Genomic DNA, 19466 nt, shown 5'->3' with positions numbered 1-19466 from the left:
CTTTCTAGATCAATCACTTGGGCTATAAGCTTCTTGCCTCAGACTGATTCTTTCATATAAGAGAGGAAAGAAGAGAGTAGATGGTTGCTATAGCTTTTTTAAAAATGCATTTTTAATTGAATGAGTAAGTGGAGGTTATGGTTTTATTAGTAAGTTATAGGTACATAATGTTAAGTGATAGTAAACTGTTGATTTTTTAACTTTCCAAAGATTTTTGTTACAGGGTGGATGAAAGTTTCTAAAGCTCAAATATAGAAGAAGAGTAGATAAGCCCTGTTACTAATTTGGGAAGATTAGTTAAAATAATAGATGCATACAAATGAATGGTTTAGAGGTCATTTGATTCCAGTTCCTGCTTTTGAGCAGGAGCCTTTAAAACTCTAATCCAGGGGTGTCAGTCAGTAGAGCGTCTCACTGTTGGATTCAGCTCAGGTCAGGATCTCGGGGTGTGAGACAGAGCCCTATGTGCGGCTCTGTCTCTTTGGGATTCTTGTTCCCTTTCCCTCTGCCCCTTGCCTGCTGCCCTGTGTGTGTTCTCTCTCAAATAAATCTTAAAAAACAAACAAACAAACAAACAAACAAAAAAAACCTCTAATCCAGTCTTTCTAGTTAGTTATCTAATTTTGGAAACGTCTACTGAGGTAGACTCCATTACTCAAGTAGGCACTTCCACTCTTCAGCGGAATTAATGTATTTCCTTGGTCAGGCTACCAAGCCTTTCCTCTGGTTTTCCATGTTAGGACAAAGGGTGCCAACTAGAAGCAGCTGTGTTTTGGCCCTGCTTCTAGAAGAGACAGGTGGTTGGAGAGGGAGTGCCCATTGCTACCTGCCCTACAGAAAGTACTGTGCCTGGGATTTTTGGGTGCTGCCTTTGTCCATTCCTTCTCATCTTTTCCTGGCCTCCACCTTCTCCTCCCTTATATACCTTTTTAAAGAAATCGGTACCTGTGTTATAGAATACTCTCAAAGCCATCCTTAGTCTGATTAATAGCAAACAGAAGGCCTATTTCAAGAAACACAAATGCAGCCCTTCCCAGAAAGGTTTCCACAGTATCTGTTAACCTCCTTTAATTTTTAGAGCACTGTTATCCATACCGCCCCCTTTTCAGTGATTCCTTATATGTCTTGTCTGTCTTTCTTTCTTTTTTTTTCTCTTGTTTTTGTCCTTTGTGTTGCCTTTCACAGGAAGGGGAAGTGTTAGGACGGGTGCTTTTGTTGTTTATTTGAATTTCATTTCCTTTAAATTAGAATCATCTGCTTCAGAGTGTTCGGAGTTCTTTTTAGTTACGTAGCATCATCTTTATATTTTTGCCAGTGTGTTTATAGTTTCTTTATTGTTTTTAAATTGTTGTACTAATGTCTTTTGTAATCAAAGTTAGAGTCTCCTTTAACCCTGTTGAGCCTTCTTTTTAGATTAGAGTGTGTTAAGAAAGCCCATTTAGAGAAATACTGCTTTTCTTGTATGGTATGATTTGAGAGAGGTAAGGCCTTTCTTTTCTTTTTAGTTTTACCTTTAGATTCAGAGTGTGGTAAGCAAAACCAAGGTCTATGATAGGCTATACATTTCAAGCATAATGTCTAGGATATGCTTGATGTGCTTGTTTGTGAAAATAATTTTATACTAGTGTGCTTTGATGAGTATTACTAATAGGGAGTCTTTCTTTTACTTTAAATCTTGTAAGTAAAAAGGATTTACATTATTTTTAGAAATCATTCTTAAATTCTACAGTTTTGTTTTGATAGCCCCCCCATAGTTGTGCATGTAATTACTGCCCCCTGCCCAACCCCCTTTGTACACATCCTATCTCTTACAAATTTTGTAAGGCACTTGTTAAACTATAAACTAAGGGATTAATTGGATAGTAACTGTGCTAATCAAAAGCAAGTTTAACAAGACAAAACTGGTGCTTAGATTGGAAAATATAAAAAAGAACTTAATTTTTATGGTCCTAAAGCTGAAGGGAAAAAAAAAAAAAAAACCAAACAGAATAATGCTTATCTTCCTTAAGCAAGCTGAATCTTCATAGAGAAGGAGTTCTGAAGACAATGGGCATAATAATGCAAGGCTCTATTAGCCAAGGTTCCAGCAGAAATTTTAGAAAAGTAAAATCACTTATGAGATGAACTTCAAGGAAATCAGTGCCCCTCTGTAAAAAGTAGAATGACAAGGTAAAGTAACAGATTTACTGGAAAGCCTCCTACTGACCTGAGTTGAGCAGAGTGCAGGAATGTGTTTCAAAGCCTGTTTAAAACCCCAGAGGTGGTGTTTTGAATCAGTCTTGCTGACGTAAACACAGACCCTGCCTGGAAACTTTCCAAAAGTGCAGAAGGTGAAGCCAGTTCAGTCAAGATGTGCAGTGGTATTATAGTAAAGACATGGGGAAGCAATGCACCACCATCTTCAGAGACAGAGTCTAACAGCCTTTCGGCTATCTCTGAAGGTATAGTGTGACCTGGTGATAAGACCATTCGCTGAGAGAAGATTGCACTGAGAACAATCACCCCCAAGTGCTTATCTAAACAGGAGGGGGGGGGGAGATGAGAAAAAGGGAATTGTTTCTTAGTGATATAGAAGCCTGTGGATTATTTAAGGGGACAAAAACTATTGAGAGGAGTGTTTGCACAATGTCACTGCTGATGAGATGGACATTCATTGCCAGGGCCCTTTAGTGATGAATAAATGATAGGTTTACAAAGCTCAAGTACCAAGCAAACTCTCTTTGTAAGTGAGCAGAGTAAACAGGTCTTGTCTCTCTGTTAGGTATGAAGCTTACCATACATAATGCTCCATATGTCAGATGTGTTTAATTAAATGAACATGAAGACTTAAAACTTTCCAAATTTCTCATGTGGATATACCTAGTAGTAAAATTAGGGTCTGAAATGAAGATATTTCCTGCCCAGCTGCTCATCACCCTAAAGGAGATTTGACCAAGAATCCAACCTGGCACTAAACAGAAATCACTATTTGGGACATGAAGCATCTATTATTTTGTTTCAAAAGACAGGCACAATATTTCAGTTATTTGTATGTTAAGGTGGTACATAACTATCTGAAACTTCTGGCATAAGTAGGTGCCAAGGATATGTTTTTTTCCTGTCCCATAACTTACAGAGCTCATTCCAAATGCCTCCATAAACTTCAAAAGGAATGCTGGAGATATGGAGGCAGTAACCCCACACAGTGCTGCCTGTCCTCACAGGAGCATATGGGACAGCCTTCTGGGCCAGGGTAGGGCGCCCAGAGGAACTATGTGACTATTCCAGGCAGGATGCTTTGAAGCAATGTCATTAAAATGGAGGCTAACACAGTTTACCTACTTGAAAAGATTTCTTTTTAAATAATAGCATATTACATCGTAATTGTTTTTCATTCTTTGCCAACCTTGAATTACTCAGTAGGTACGAATCTTCCAGTGTATTTTAGTTAAAATAAGGACAGGATTTATCACTTGATCCATCCCCAGCTGCTGCAGCTGCTCCTCCTTACCTCCTTTTTCTAACAAAATGAAACACCCAAAGTGCAGTCTCTTTTTGAGTTAGGGAAGTCAATGGATAGATATCCCTTACCACTAAGAGGTTGCAGTTCCTTCAAAACTGCTTTCTAATCTATGAAATAGGAGAAATCAGAAGCCAATATTAGACAAGCTCATTTGGAGCTTTTTCACGAAGTCTAATTTCCAAAGTCCCAGAAATGCCTGAGCTATCAAAACGTCTGCTGCTAGCAATCTTTAGATTTTGGTGATAATGATGAGTAGAACTACAGAATGGGTGCAGGCATTTGATGAATCCTGTTTCCTTTATCATCACAAAAACTTCCTGCAGGAGTGGGTATCCACAGTTTACAGTTAAGGGGACTGAGGTACTGTGAGGCCAAGTGTCTTGCCCACATTTTATATAACTGATGATTGTCAGGGCAAGAATGTGAACCAAAATTTGTTTGACTTTGAGGCCTGGGCATTTTCTCCCTCACAATGCTGAGGGAATGACAAAATTTGTTATTTGTGTTTTCCCATTTAGAGGTAATAGGAAAACTATTATTTTGGTGGAAGTTGCTGTAAGACTTTGAACAGTCAAGGAAGGCTGTTTTCCCTATTAATAGGACCCCCATATTCTGTGTTCTCTGATTTCTAACTTCCTTTTCTGACCTATTGTCTTGAAGGAGAAGGTTATATCTGTTACTCTTCCACAGTAATATATAAAGCTTGGTGCGTGTGCGTGCATGTGTGCTTGTGTGTGTGTGTGTGTGTGTGTATAGGGGATACGTTTGAGAGATAAGAAGGGAAAGGATCACATTACCCCCTATAAACTGCAATAAAATGAGAAGGAATGTATTACAGAGAATTATTGTATGTTCTTAAGCCCTAAGTGGACTTAATGAGCATTTTCAGTAATCTGTTTACAATTCTATCTGTTTACTGAAGGTTTGGCTTTTTGGCAGTTACTTGACCACTTCAGATTGTAAACTGATTCATCTGTCAAAGTCCAGCTCAAATTCCAGCTTCAAACTCCTTCTCCCCGTCTCACCGCTTCCTTCACACTGACATCTCCAAATTCCTGAAGCCTAAGTCTATACTTAGACTATGTATTTATATTCCTGAAGACTAGTATTTATATACTCCCATACTCAGCAAGGTGAATTTTCTTTTTAAAAGCATTATCTTGTCATTGGCTAGCTTGTGGGAGCCCACTACACACTGATTGCTTCCTTTAATTTGGTAACATCCCTCCTCCCGTGTAACTAATGGAGAGCTTGTCTTTAGTATTAGTTGATTCATTGGTTATATTATCCTCTTGTTGATTCTATTTTTGTATTGTGATTCTAAACAGATTGTTCTTCCCAAGACAGTTCTTGAAATGTTAGTAATCATGCTTCCTTGGAGCCTTCTAAATTTCCCCAGTGCTTTCAACATTTACACAAGTGGCGTAGCCTTTTGACTTTCTGTCTTCACCCATCCTGCTCTGAGATCAGTCCTGGCTGTCAGCATCCCCCCTTAGTGGTACCCAGAGCTGAATTCCAATTCTGCTGTGTTTAGGATAATCATCTCCTCTTTCTGTGTGATATACTTTTATGCTGCTTAATCTTCCACTTAGTTTTGCTGGCATCCGTGTCATGCTCTTAGCTTATACTGACCTTGAATTTGGCCAAAATCTCTTCATCTTTTTCATAGGAACTTTATTCTTGCCAGGGAGCAGTCATCCTAAACATGGGCAGCTGAAGTTCCTGAACTTTATCCCCATTTCTATTAAGCTTCATCCTGCTAGTTTCAGTCCCTTAGGCCTCCCAGTGGAGAATTTCTTGAGTTGGATTATTATCCAAAATAGTCTGTTAGACTAAGTAAGGAAAATGATCTTCTGAGAAAAAAGTTCCTAAGCTTTAAAAGAAAGAATCTAATCTTCCCAAAGAATATCTCAACTCATGTTACCTTGTCGAGAAAACTTTGTACAGCTTACTAGTTAAAGCCCCACAGTGTTCTCCTGTGGCATCTGAAGAGTTGTCACAACTATGCTTTCTATTGTAGCACTAGCCAAGCCAGACTCCTCGTCCATCCCACTCCGTTCTCTGCACCTGCCTGGCTTGTGACTTTGTTCACCAGAGCCTAGAATGCACATCCTTCCTGTTCCATCTCTGCCAGTCAGAATCCTACACATCCTTCTCCTTGAGGTCTTTCTTGAATCTTAATGGAGTATAATTTCTCCTTCTTTCTAGTTCCCAAAATATGTACTAAATTCTACTTTATGAGTGACATATGATATCGTGATTGGGAGGCGAGGCTCTGGGAATGGATACGCTATGTGCAAATCTGGACTGTACTCCTTAGTAAGGCAATAATCGTCAGCTAGTGAATTTTTCTCTTAAACCTCAGTTATTCCATCCGATTATGAGGCTCAGACTAGTACTTAGAATGGTACCTGGCATAGAGTAACTGCTAATTTTGCTGGTGAAGCTCAGAATAATTTATGGACATAATTTTTTGAATCCTCAAAACATGGCAGTCAGAGGAAACATTTATAGATTTGTGGAGACAGAATATTAGAGAGGAGCATTTTCCTAAGGAGGCATTGTGAGATGGTCTCCAATCAGAGGTCAGACTCATAGCTATTTTCACTTAACAGTCAAATATTAGTCAACATTTTTATAAACACTGTGCATATTTACTTGTATCAAGTAGTGCAGATAACCTGGAGAAAGATGGCCTTCGTGTTATGAACTGTGTTTATTAACATTGCAATTAAGATAATTAATTGCTCAAACTTAATTTTAATTTGTGTGCCCATGGGTTCATGCTAATTTACATTTTGCTTTGTACAATGTGACAAAAGGAATTATAAAGCATTTTTTTTCCTTTTATAAAGTATAATCTTTATTCCTTGCGGGGGGGGAACCCATCGTGGTTGAGCAGCATCAGAAACTCATGCATTTAACTTTGGGCATTTATCATGAGGATTATCAATCTGTAGCCTGATAACTCACTCTGACCTCAGTATTTATTGAAGGTCTACCAAGAATCTCGTGTTGGGCTAGGTTATGTTGAGATGTTGAGATGTTAAGAAGTAGAAGATGAAGTTTCTGTCCTAAGGTATTATTTGGAGATAAAACACAGTAAAGAAAGTAATAATATGAGGCAAATTCTAGTTCTTGTACTCAGTGAACTACTAAGTTAGCAGTGTAGAAAACTGGGTAGTATAAGAGCCTCAACAGGATAGTTCTTAATTGCTACCAAACTATTTCCATCTTCTTTCCAAACTGTCCCTTCAAGAACCTCTAAAAACTAAATAATACAAACCTTGAGGACATCATTACTTAACTAACAATAATATATTTGTACAAAGTGTTTCTTCTTTGAAAATTTGCTCTAGATATACCTGATGAGGAGCTATTATTGTAATAGCTAACAGATTGCCTTAATTAGTTCTGACAATAAATTTATGTTATCCCATTTTTTTGAGACAAAGGGAAGTGAGGTCTCAGAGTGGACATATAAGTTACTACCTCCGTAGTAGTATGATTCAGTTCGTATCAGCCAACTGAAAAGCCCTCTTTCTTAACCACTATACGCTCTTGTCCTCCTTGACTCCTATTCACCAGCCTACTTAAGGGACCCACGATTAAATTATGGATGAACTTCAGCAAATATAATTAGAGTGGGGGCTAGATGCGTTAAAAAAGGTAAAAAAGGTTGTAAAGAAACATTTATACCAGCTAATGGATTTGTAACAGTCTACCAAATGGTTGGGTTAGCCTCATTCACTGATGGTTAACAAGAGAATGGCATTATATAATTTATATAATTTTTGTTTTAGTAACCTTTACAAGTGTATGTAAAGGGTATTAAAAAGTCAGGGAGCCAAATATTGAGAGAGAAGTTCGGTGTGCAGTAGCCTAGATATATCATAGATTTGTATACAAATGGACATACAGTTAAATAAAAAAAAGATGGATTTGAGGGATGTGTCTAAGGTAGATTTGGCCAGATTTGTGGGCCTGTCCAATATAATGTGTAAAAGGGGGGAGAAGTGAAAAACGGCAAGGTTGTAGTGATGCCGTTCCTGAGGCTGGGGAAAAGGCGTGATTACAGTTGGGAGGGGCTGAGTTTTGGACATGATGAGTCAAACATACAAAGATGATTTGATATCCTGAAGAGTGTGAGTTCAAGAGTGATCTGGTCAAAGATTAGAGAATCCTCAGCCAATAAGTGAAGCCACAGCAATGGATAAGTTCCTGGGGAGGAGCTCAGTGCCACAAGTAGACAGGACAAAACTCAGGATAGCCACCAATATTGAAGGTGTGACTCTCCTCAGTGGTGTTTTACTCTCATGGCTACCCTGTGGACTCTTTGGAGTAGGTATTTCCCAAGCCTCTGTCAACAGGACACTAAGCTGTTCTTTATGCTGGCTTCCTTTGACAGGGGCTAAGCCATTAACAGTTGCTTGTTACCAGGATCACTCCCAGACTATTGATCAGCTTCAAACTTGGGAAATAATTTGCTTTTTGTAAATTGACTAAGGATTAGTATAGAGATAATGTATAACTCACTCATAAATCAATTGTTAGATGTCTCATCATTTCTTTAGGATCTTTTTTTGTTTGTTTGTTTTCATAAAATTTGCACATTACATTTCTAGTTTTAAAATAAATTAGTACAGTGATGGAATGCACATGAAATGACTGACAATATCTTAAATGGCTCCAGGTTTCTTGTGAAATGTCTTAAAAACTTGACTGGTGGTTTCCTAGGTACTAAAAATGTGTGAGTGCTTTGATTCTATTGTGGCATGCTCTTCTAGTAGTGAACAGGAACTTCTCTAAAAACTGTCCATATTGTCTATTCATAGACAGCTGTTTAGCAGTGAGCAGGTCATGAGAAGTAGCAACATTGGGGGTAGTCTGGGGGAAAACACCCAAGGTACAGGGCAAAGAGTTTTGAATCTTGAGGTCCTACTACCTACATTTGAATCCTACATCTTATATTACATACCCATTACAGCTATGGGTCCTCAGATGAGTGACTAACTCTCCTTAAGCCTATATATATATATATATATATTTTTTTTTTTTTTTATCTGTAAAAAGAAATTATAATAGCACTGATAATATTTTTCATAGAATTGTTGAGGATGTTCAACAGGTATTTTACCCAAAGTTGGGCACTAGGGAGTGCTTTGTATAATTACTGAGTATTAATGCACATTGACTAGGGTTATTTTCTCTCTTTTATTCTGTTTTAAATATCTTTGTAAGTGCTGCATTCTCTGGATATGTTTTTAATTGGACTTTTCTGAATGTAATACAATTCCTAGCTAGATGATACTATGAATAATAGATTCTCTGATATTAGGGGATATGGGACTATCACAACAGTTCATTCTTCTAATGCATTTAGAAGACTATGCTTTTTTAGGGTTCCCTCCCTTTCTTTTACAGAATCACCACTTCACACCTGTCAGTAAAGCACTGGCCTAACTCTCCAGCTTAAGCAGGGGTCAGAACATATGAATTCGTCTGCTGATATAGTATGTTCATTTCCTTTTCTCCAGCTCAGTTCTCAAGGAATATTTGCCTGAGTTTTACAGTAGAAGTTTTTTATTTAATGTTCCTGACATACAGTCATGCAGGCATAAGAGCCCAGGTCCCTTTGTAGGCCATTATCAAAATCAGACTTAGTTTGGGCCCAGGTATTATTGAAGGGTGGTATACTGCATAGTGCATGTAAAAATAACTCTACATCATGTTATCAGGGAAATTCCCCCAAATTGCATATTAAGATAGATATTGAAGCTCTGCAGTTAAGCAGAGGGTAGTATCTACCTGTTTGGGCTGCTGATCAGGGTTGTGGAACTTGTGTAATAGAAAATGAATACTAGGGGCACCTGGGTGGTTCAGTCAGTTAAGCATCTTGCTTTGGCTTAGGTCATGATCCCAGGGTCCTGGGATCGAGCCCTCATCAGGCTCCCTGCTCAGTGGGAAGTCTGCTTCTCCCTCTCCCTCTGCCCCTATCCCTCCACTCATGCTCTCTCTTGCTTTCTCTCTTCTCACATAAATAAATATAATCTTAAAAAAAAAAAAAGAAAAAAAGAAAAGAAACTAAAAAAAGAAAATGAATCATAGTCCTGACAAGCTGGATGTTTTCAGGAGTTGCACATGTTTCACATGTTTCCTTGGCAAGAGGCTTTACCATTGCAACTACTTGCAATGGTAGTTTCACAAACTGTATGTATACAGTTTCAATATATACAGCTTCACAAACTGTATAGGAATTCGGTGTTTATTTTCTGGGCTCTCTATGTTGTTTTCATCAGAAATCTACAAAATTTTAGTTGTAACTCCCAGGGTACAGATGTACTGTGATCCCCTAAACAGCCATTTATGAACAGTATCTGCCCTGATTCTAAGACAAAGGTCACATTCAGTTGCTCACCAGTCCTTGTGGAAAGCAGAAATATTTGCCTCATCTTGTATAGCATTTTAAAGACCCTCATTATTGGGAAAATGGGTTAGATAATGGTGAAAATGCATTTGTCAAGAATTGGTACAGACCCTGACAATTCTTTATTGCTTCAAAATTACTCTGGCCAATGTGCATCTTTCTAACAAATTTCTGGCAGAAATTCAGTCATCTTGCTATGATAGTAAATCGAAGAGAACCCAAAATGTCACTGACAGGAACCCAGGAGTCCCTGGTTTATATAAGAGATCCTTATGAACAGGAATTGTTTGGAAAACTAGAAGAAATAAGAGGCTGCAGCAAGATGTTGGCAAGGAGAGGCAAGCAGAAGGGGCAGGACCCTCCTGTGAGCAGTGGAGCTGTTGGCATATTCACACGTGTGAAAAGGGATTGACGTTGCCTTCCACCTCTCAGGCATGGGCCCAGGTGCTTCCAGGCAGGGCCCTGCTTTTTGAGTCTGGGTTGGACCTGGGAAGCTGTCCCCCCTGCAAATCAGAGCTCATATAATATCCCAGGTCAAGGCCAAATGACCAGCCAGGATCTGCTTCTCCAGTGTTTGCAGAAGTCAGACTATAGTGCTGCTGCTTCTGGATAGAATTTGACCTTAACTGAATATTCACATATAACATTTAAGCAATGGATGCTGAGGAAAATCCATCAGTCTTGTAATGCACATGAATTTCACAGTCACAGAACATAATTTTCTTCATTTCTGGCCACAAAATTTATATTCTAACTCTAATTCCCCATTTCTGGCAGATAGCAGAAAAAGTTAATCTAGTCACAGCCACAGCCAGTCTGTTCCATTCAATTTAGCGCTTTCTAAGTTGCTTCTGGTTAAGATTCCGGAATATTTAGGATCTTTCTCTCCACCCCTCTCCTCCCTCTCCTTATTGTATGTTGCTTTTAAGGAGTACTGCTCTAGAGGCAGTCAGGGGACCTTTATTCTGGATCAGCACCTTCTCCTTCCCCTGACTTCTCAGAGCTCCAAACTGATGCCCAGACCCTGATGGGATTGGCTGAGGAGCCTCTGGGATGCTTACGTGGTTCTGTGGATGTGGGTGTTTCTGTCTCCTGCCTGGCTCCCTGTCATCAGCTACTCACTTTGCAAGCCCCTGCTATCAGTACCTTTGTCTCCAGCCAGATGAGGCATCAATCAATCTCCTCTTACTGTCAGCTAAACTCAGCACCCCTAGGCAAGGCAGGCAACCCTGCCCTCTGCCTTAGCCCACCAAGCCATCCCTGCTCATTCTTCCTGCCCTTGTCACTTGGAATGTCTCTGCATCTATCTCCCTTAATAATGAAAGAAGGGAGGCAGGAAGCAAACAAGCTTCTTACCAGATCCTCCCAAACTTCTGGGGGAAATCTGTGATTATCCCAAATCCCACCCTAATAGATAGGGGCTTTGTTCTGGGGGTGGGACACAGAATGCATGTTCTCTAATTGCCTATAATGCTCTTTTTCCTCTCTGAATTTTTCCCTTCTTCCCAGGGTAGTAAACACGTGCGCGCGCACACACACACACACACACACACACACTCTCACAGGCACAAAAAACTTGTTCTGCCAGTTCATATCTCTTTTCAAAACAACTTTTGTCTTTCATTTGAACTAGAACCAAGAATTTGGAATCTTTGTTTGCCCCCCCCCCCCATTTTTCCTGACAGTTCCCCCTCAGGCCAATGGTGAACTGACTGTATGGGCTTAGGGAAGGGGGTGGAAGTAGTGAAGGGGGCAGAACCAGTCATTCTATCACATCCTGGCAAAGGTCACTCTGATCTGACTCATCAGGCAGGGTCCACATTGTACTCTCACTTCCTTGCAATACCGGGCATTTTGGGCTGACCTCCACACCTGGAAATGACTGCTGTACAGTCCCTCCTGTTGCTAACGAGGAACAAGGCACATCCCTTGGGGTGGTGAGAAGGCACTGTTTTTTAGGGTAAAAGATAGGAGGTTTTAACATGTTGAAAATCTAAATATGGATGTTGCTTTTTCCATTTCTTAATGTTTTCCTAAGAGCCTTGATTGGAGCTCTAATGAGGAATCTAGTATGTGTAATGTGTATACATGTATATATTCTCTCTCTCTCTCTCTCTCTCTCACACACACACACACACACACACACATACACACACACACACAATTATAATTGGAATTCTCTATGAGACCTCTGGTTGCGTTTTCTTAGGAACTGACTATCTAGTCTTCGTGCTTACTGTTTCTAGTTTTCCTTGGGTCTGCTTTCTTCCCCAAATCTTGGAAATCTACCAGTGGTACTGCGTCTAAATTCTAAAGCATTTCAGGCAGAGTGCTTTTGAAACCAGAGTGAAGGCTGGTCTTTCTGTTTGCCCCTGTCGCCAACCTGCCAGTCCTGTTTCTCCAGGCTCTGTAGGGGCCACTATATTCTTAACTTCCTGAGCAGGTCTTTTAATGGTTTCCCAGCACTTCCTTTTTGCTTCTGCCTCAGGCATTTAGCTTGTTTTTCTTTTATCTTTAAAGCTGCCCCTACTTACCTAGCCCCTTGAGGCTCTTTTCTTTCCAAAGGTTACCTACAGAATCAACATAGACTCTTTGCAGTTTTTTGCTCTGTAGCCCCCTCAGGGGAGGCCAGACTCAGTTTTAAGGATATTTACTTTTAACCATAGGAAATAGTGAATAGTTAAATTGGTCAAATATTCCTCTGTGGGAGAGCTCCCTGTGCCTTCCGGTATACTCTCCCTTCCTTCTTTGCTCTGGGGGGTCATTTAGAATATCCCCCCCACCTCCACCTTGCCCTCTAGGTCCCAACTGGGTATGGCCAGTGGGAGGCACAGCAGGGTGTCAGAAGGCAGGACAGGAGTGAGTCTTCTCACTCCCTTGGGAAATTTGTGTGTCCTACCAAAGATACCCAAGAACACAGATCTTTATATGTCCAACTATTCCTGTTTCAGCTCTAAAGTTCTTTAGTTCTGGTAACTTCTCCCTCCTTTTCCCCCTTTTTTTCTGGGGCTGGTGATGGCTCCTCCTCCCAGTTGCTAGCCTTAGGGGCCTTAATTTTTTTGCTGCTAGCATCCCCTAATGTTGCTCACATCTTACCAAAATCTCAGTTACTCTGTTTGAATTTATTACTAACTTCCTCCCAGGACCTTGATCAAATCCATGCAGTTACTACAGATGTTAGAACACAGGTTCTGGGTGCCTTGCTACTTGAGGTATGTCTAAATTGTGAACCAGCTGTATTTGTAACCCCTGGGAACTTTGTTAGAAATGAAGACTCTTAGGTTCTGCCCCAGACTTCCAATGTCAGAAGCATTTTAACAAGATTCTCGGGTGATTTCTCTGCACCTTAAAGTTTGAGAAGCCCTGCTCTAGAGATAAGTTTCCTCCTAAGAGAGTAAGTGACCAGGAGCCCTGTTGAGTTTAAGCTTTCTACTTAAAATGTCATCTCTTTCCTTTCTTGCTTCTCTTGCCCTGCTTTCACCCTTCACTCTATCCTGCATCCCAGAGCAAAGCTCACATCCCTGTACCCCTCTTCTTATTGTTCACCCGTTCTAAGCTCCAAGTGTGTACTGCCATAGGTATTAAGGATACAAATAAGGCAACACAGGCCTGCCCTCAACTGGATTATTAAAGGAATGAAGGCATCTTCATAGTCAGTGTTACGATAGCAGGAGGTACATGCTGTAGCAGAGATAGGAACAAAATGAGGTGGAAACAGAGGCCAAAGTTATCATAATTAAATATGAATATGCTTAGTGAATGTGAGAAAGTCCCTCTGTAAAATCCTGTGAAAGCACTGTGTTTCCTGATTCTAGTCACATTTGACGATACCTGATTGTAATCCCCTGTCCTCAAACTTCATCCTCGTGTCACATTTGACAAATAGCAGTGTCTCTCCCAGGAACAGCCAGTAATCTGTGCAGTCACAGCCGTTCCTGTTGAGGCAGCTGCAGAGCAGCAAATGCTTCCAGGCAGCCAGAGCCCTAAAGCCGTTAAGGAGCTGATTTTTTTCGGGAAGAAAATTCATGGAGGAAAAAAACCCAACTGATTACCTCATAAGCTGTCCTTGGAGTTAATTTCAGTGTTTGTTAAAGAATCTAAATCCCCGTTTCAAAAGGGTTCTCACAGGATTTGCTAATTAGGCCGGCATCTTTTGTCACCTGTAAGCTACACTCCCATTCAAGTCTCTGCATAATTCATGTAAATGAATTAACATACATTCCAAATTACCCAAGCAAAGGGGGGGGGGCAATTTTTATACCATTATGTAATTTTTTAAAAATGAAATATTGGCTTAGGCCTGTGAATATTGACCTAACTATTCATTCATTCTTTCATTCATTCAAGAGGACAAAGCTGTTCTCAAATCATTCTCTTAGAGCCACAGTTTTGCCACCTGTTCCTGGCATTAGAACGGAGTGATAGAGAAAAGATGCCTTCATCATTCTGGATTCTTGAACTTCAACGCCCTCTTCTTTGGCCCAAATGATGCCTTAGGCTAGTACATGTTGCTCCCTGCTTCCTCTGCTGGTAAGCAGCTAACATTTGGGGTTGACTTCTGTCACTACTTAAAATTGATTAGGACTCCTTATCATTTTTTTTTAAAGATTTTATTTATTTATTTGACAGAGAGAAATTACAAGTACACTGAGAGGCAGGCAGAGAGAGAGAGAAGGAAGCAGGCTCCCTGCTGAGCAGAGAGCCCGATGCGGAACTCCATCCCAGGACCCTGAGATCATGACCTGAGCCGAAGGCAGCGGCTTAACCCACTGAGCCACCCAGGCGCCCCAGGTCTCCTTATCATTCTTATATCCCTGGCTTGTCATAGTCCTTTACCATATGGGAAATAACTGAACCAAACAGTACCTTCTGAGAATTCCAGAGAAATGGGCAGAGTTGAAAAACTAAGAAAGGGGCATTATCCTGCTCTTGGTCTATAAATGAACTTCCATGTTAATCTGAGCATTAGAGAAGATGGAAATCTTCAGGTTTTGCTTGGTTTTTCTATTGCTAGTACTCCCTTGTACTAGGTTATGGAATCAGTTTAGTACGCTGCTATCACCATTTGAAAAAATAGAATAGAAAAGGAAATATATCAGAATACATCACACATAATGAGACTTTACATCACACATAATGAGAAGTTTATGTTTGTGGCATATAAGATGTATGTGTGTGTTGGATAGACAGAGATGTACTTCTGATATGTGGTTAAATTTTTTTTGAAAAATACTCCCCTAGAAGATAACACAGTGTTTAAAATAAGAAGTCTTATTGGAGGTTGGTGGTGGGGAGAAATCAGGAGTAAGATGCTTGTCTTAAAATGGGGAGGAGAAAATCAGTTAAATAAAATAGCATTTTGAGGTCAAATGACCAGGATAATGACTTCTAGAGTGCTAATTTATACCAGCTTAACTGCACTGTTAGCCTCTATTGGTCACATACTTACATTATTATATGCCTATTACATATACATGTATGTATATATATTTTATTTATTTATTATAAATTTTATGGCTTTTTACCATTTCATTTTCTTTCCCCCACCTTTCTCTAGTTTTTAGTAAAGATTTTTTTCGAAAAACTATCCTGATCAGATACTCTTAAAGAAAAATTAAGAAAATTTCCTAACTATGCCAGCATCTGAAAGGGAGTAAGTGTGTACCTAAGTCAGGACTGTTGGCTACACTGAGGGTAAAATGTGAGAACTCAGAGGAAAGCAACCCTCAGACATAGAAAGTTGGAACTCAGTTTACCCCGACAGCCTCACTTCTCATCCCAGTGTCCCCACTGTTGTCCCTCTTCTACCCTCCTATCACTTGCCTACCAGAATGCCACCTTAGGATGACTGATCAGTGTTCTCTTAATTCTTCAAGAACATTTTTCCATTGTTCCTGCTATATATAGGTGAATCCCTGAAAATAATGTAAGATTGTACCATTTTAAGTAAGGTCTAAAGGATTAGAACACATTCTCCCCACAGCAAGAACTGCCACTGAAAACTATTAAAATTGAGCCAGTCATGGGGAAAAAAAAATCCTTTTAATAGCACATTTTCTTCTTAGAGCTCAGTTTGTTCTCATAAATTTTTTATTCTCCAAGTTTTTTCCTCTGGCCTTAAAATAGCAAAATATGATGTTGGAATATAGTATTCCACTATGATCATTTATTCAGGTTTGAATTTTATATTGAAAGTGCATTTTGAGAATACAGGGGAAAAATCAGCTAAAATAAAAATTAACTTGAGTGAAGAAGTTGTTTAAGTTATGTTGTTATTTACCTTTCTTTGATACTAAATGTATGTTATTGGCTCTCACTTTTCAGGAATGAGATTAACAATGACAGTAATCATGAAGTTACTGGTTTCCTTTTAGAGATGCAGCATACAGTTGGGAAAATTGTTTTCTAGTAGATTAGTGATTCCCAACAGTGGGGGTTTTTAAAAAACAGTGATATCTGGGCCCCAGTTGATCTGGAACATAGCCCTGCATTAAATTAAAAAAAAAAAGTTGTAATGTGCAGTCTGCACGAGTAATATTCAAGGTACCTTAAATAATACTCTGGTGTCTCAGCTTCCCATGGGTGTTCTGATGTTAGGTGTTTTGTTTTACTACTCAAAAACACAGTTACAGAGTTTTTGATGCTTTATGAAAGGTGTTAGGCATAGCTCTCAAAGACTTCTGTATTTCCAGTACAAAGGCACAAGAGGGTTTTTGTTTTTGTTTTTTGGGTTTTTTTTTAAAGATTTTATTTATTTATGACAGAGAGATAGCAAAAGAGGGAACACAAGCATGGGAGAACTGGAGAGGGAGAAGTAGGCTCCCTGCTCGGGGCTCAATATCGGGGGATGCTGGGATATTGACCTGAGCCAAAGGCAGATGCTAAACGGCTGAGCTACTTAGACACCCCACAAGAGATTTTTTTTTTTTAAGATTTTATTTGTTTATTTGACAGAGAGAGACAGAGAGGTCACAAGTAGGCAGAGAGAGAGGGAGAAGCAGGCTCCCCGCCAAGGAGAGAGCCCGATGTGGGGCTCGATCCCAGGATCCTGGGATCATGACCTGGGCCGAAGGCAGAGGCTTAACCCACTGAGCCACCCAGGCGCCCCCCCCCCCCAAGAGATTTTTTAAGGTAATAGTATAATCCTTCTTTTCTAACAATCTCCAGCAGTTATCAGTCACTGCATAACCCATCTGTCATTTCCTCTTCATAACTAACTTGAGTAGTTCTGCTACTTCCAACATTCTGGTTCCTTCTGCCTTTTGTCTAGTCAGGAACTGTAGCCCAGCTATCATTTCTCCAGGCCAGCTGCTGATCTGAGGTGCTTGCTGATTTTCTTCCTATAGCTTTTGACTTTGTTCATTAATTTGGTCATTCATCAAATACTTTCTGAGTGCCAGACTTTGTGTCAGGGCTTGGGATGCAATGAGGACGTAGACACTGTATTTTTCCACAAAGAGGAATTTCTTTTCTTTGGCCGTGTCTCTCTTATGCCAAGAGATAAGTGCTACAATAGAGTATCCACAACTGTATTTGGGAGGAGAGTGTAAATGGCTCCTAACTGTCAGCAAAAGCCTCATAGAGGTAATGGCATTTGAATTGAGTCTTAAAGGATAAATATGTTTCTTGACCTGGCAGCAAAGGGGAAAGAGGGACATTCCTGTCAAAGAAAACAGCCTTGCAAAAAATGCCACAGTCCATGGCTTGTTCAAGCAAAAGTGGGAAGGTCTGTGTTGGTGAGGAATTGCAGGGGATGAAGCTGAAAAAACAGACTTAGAGAGAGGCTGTCCGACCTTTTTATGACATGCTTACTCATTTGCTCCTGGACCTTTGTGCAGTAGGAATCCAGCAGAAAGGGAACTCCATGAACAAGTCCACACTTTGAAAAGGTTCATTTCATTAGTATCTTGGAGGATGGACTGAAGAGCAAGGAAACAAGAAGCAAGGAAAGTACATGGTACAGGGACTATGAGACTGAACTATGGTACAGGGACCATTGACAAGACTTGAAAAGGACTTAAAGTAATTATAGGGAAAGCATGAGCCTTGTGAAAAATCTGGAAGATCACAGAAAAATATTAAGAGAAAAATGCAGATAATCTATCATTCTTTCATGAGAGATAATTGCCATTAGTGATTTCTTCCACTTTTCCCTGCACATTTTATATGGTTAAGATAATTTTAGATTTTGATTTTTCATTTAACACTATGAAAAGCATTTCTTGTTATAATAAAGACATTCCATTAGCATAATTTCAATGGCTACAGAGTCACATTTGTAGGGATGAACAATAAAAAACCAAATCATTTCCTTTCAGTTGTTTCAAACTTTCATAAGTAATTTTATATTTAACATTTTTGTGCATTCAGTTGCTTAAAACTATTTATTTCCTTCTTTTTTTTCTTTAAGATTAACTTATTTGAGAGAGAGAGAGAGACAGAGTGATTGTGGGGGAGGGGCACAAAGGAAGAGGGAGAGAGAAACTCAAGCTGACTCCACCCAGGCTGGGAGCCTTAAGTGGGTGGGGCTCAATCTCACCACACTGAGATCAGACCTGAGCTGAAACCAAGAGTTGGGTGCTTTAACCAACTGCACCACCCTAAAACTATAATTTTTTATAGGCTTATAACAAGTAGGATTTGATGTGTTAAATCACACTGATCATTAGGACTTTAATGCTGCTGTATTGAGTTTTAGAAAAAGTATAAAACATTGAGCTTTAGATTTTAGAAATATTCAAGATACAGGATAATTTAGTAGGCTTTGGTGAACAATTGCTTTGGGAGAGTAAAAAATGATGAACTGGCCTAAAATGATCCCAGTTTTCTAATTTGGCAGACTTGGTAAAGTATATCACCACCAGCCAAGAAAAACGAGAATATAGGAGGAACAGATTTGCAGGGAAGATAATGAGCTCTCTTTGGAGCTAGTTGCATTTGAGGGACTGCACTGGTAGATAATCCAAGTAGTACACAGTGGGCAACTGAAAATGTGGTGTGAAATTCAGCAAAAGGGGTGGAAAACTTACATTCTCGATTTGTGAGAAGTTTGGCAAGTAAATGTTGGTCAAAGTCATAGAAGAGGAAGAGATAAATCAGTAAGAATAGAGGGGTGTAGAGGGGTGAAACTCAGGGGAACATTGCTGCATTGAAGAGCCAGACACAAGAAGAGCCAGGGAAATAGATGATTGTTCGAGGAAACAAGGAGTTAGCGTTGTTACAGAAGCCAGGAGTGAGAGATGTTCCAGAAAAGAAAAAATTGTCGATAGCCCTTGTTGTCAACTCTATCAGACACATTGTCCCTTGACCATCCCTAGGTGATATTTGTAGATAACATACCAAAGCATATAATTTAAAAATCAATATAATAGCCCAACTGTAATATAAAGAGAAAAATGGAACTGCATTTTATATAGTATTTTGATATGTCAACATTGAGAAGCAACTAAAGGAGATGACACAAGGAAGGAGTCAAATGGTTACTCTGATACAAAGAAGTACTATGGATAGGGATACTGCATGTGGAGACCAGTCTAC

General features: G+C 39.7%; 1 protein-coding gene across 4 annotated transcripts in view; it reads left to right on the top strand.

Annotated features, from left to right (window-relative positions):
• Positions 1-19466, top strand: part of ARHGAP28 (Rho GTPase activating protein 28) — a 205675-nt gene that overhangs the window by 54807 nt on the left and 131402 nt on the right. The window lies entirely within an intron of this gene.

This window comes from Mustela nigripes, chromosome 8 (assembly GCF_022355385.1).
Source record: "Mustela nigripes isolate SB6536 chromosome 8, MUSNIG.SB6536, whole genome shotgun sequence".
In the NCBI taxonomy this organism is placed as follows: Eukaryota; Metazoa; Chordata; class Mammalia; order Carnivora; family Mustelidae; genus Mustela; species Mustela nigripes.
The sequence above is the reverse complement of the archived record's forward strand: the minus strand, read 5'-3'. Positions and strand labels throughout refer to the sequence as shown.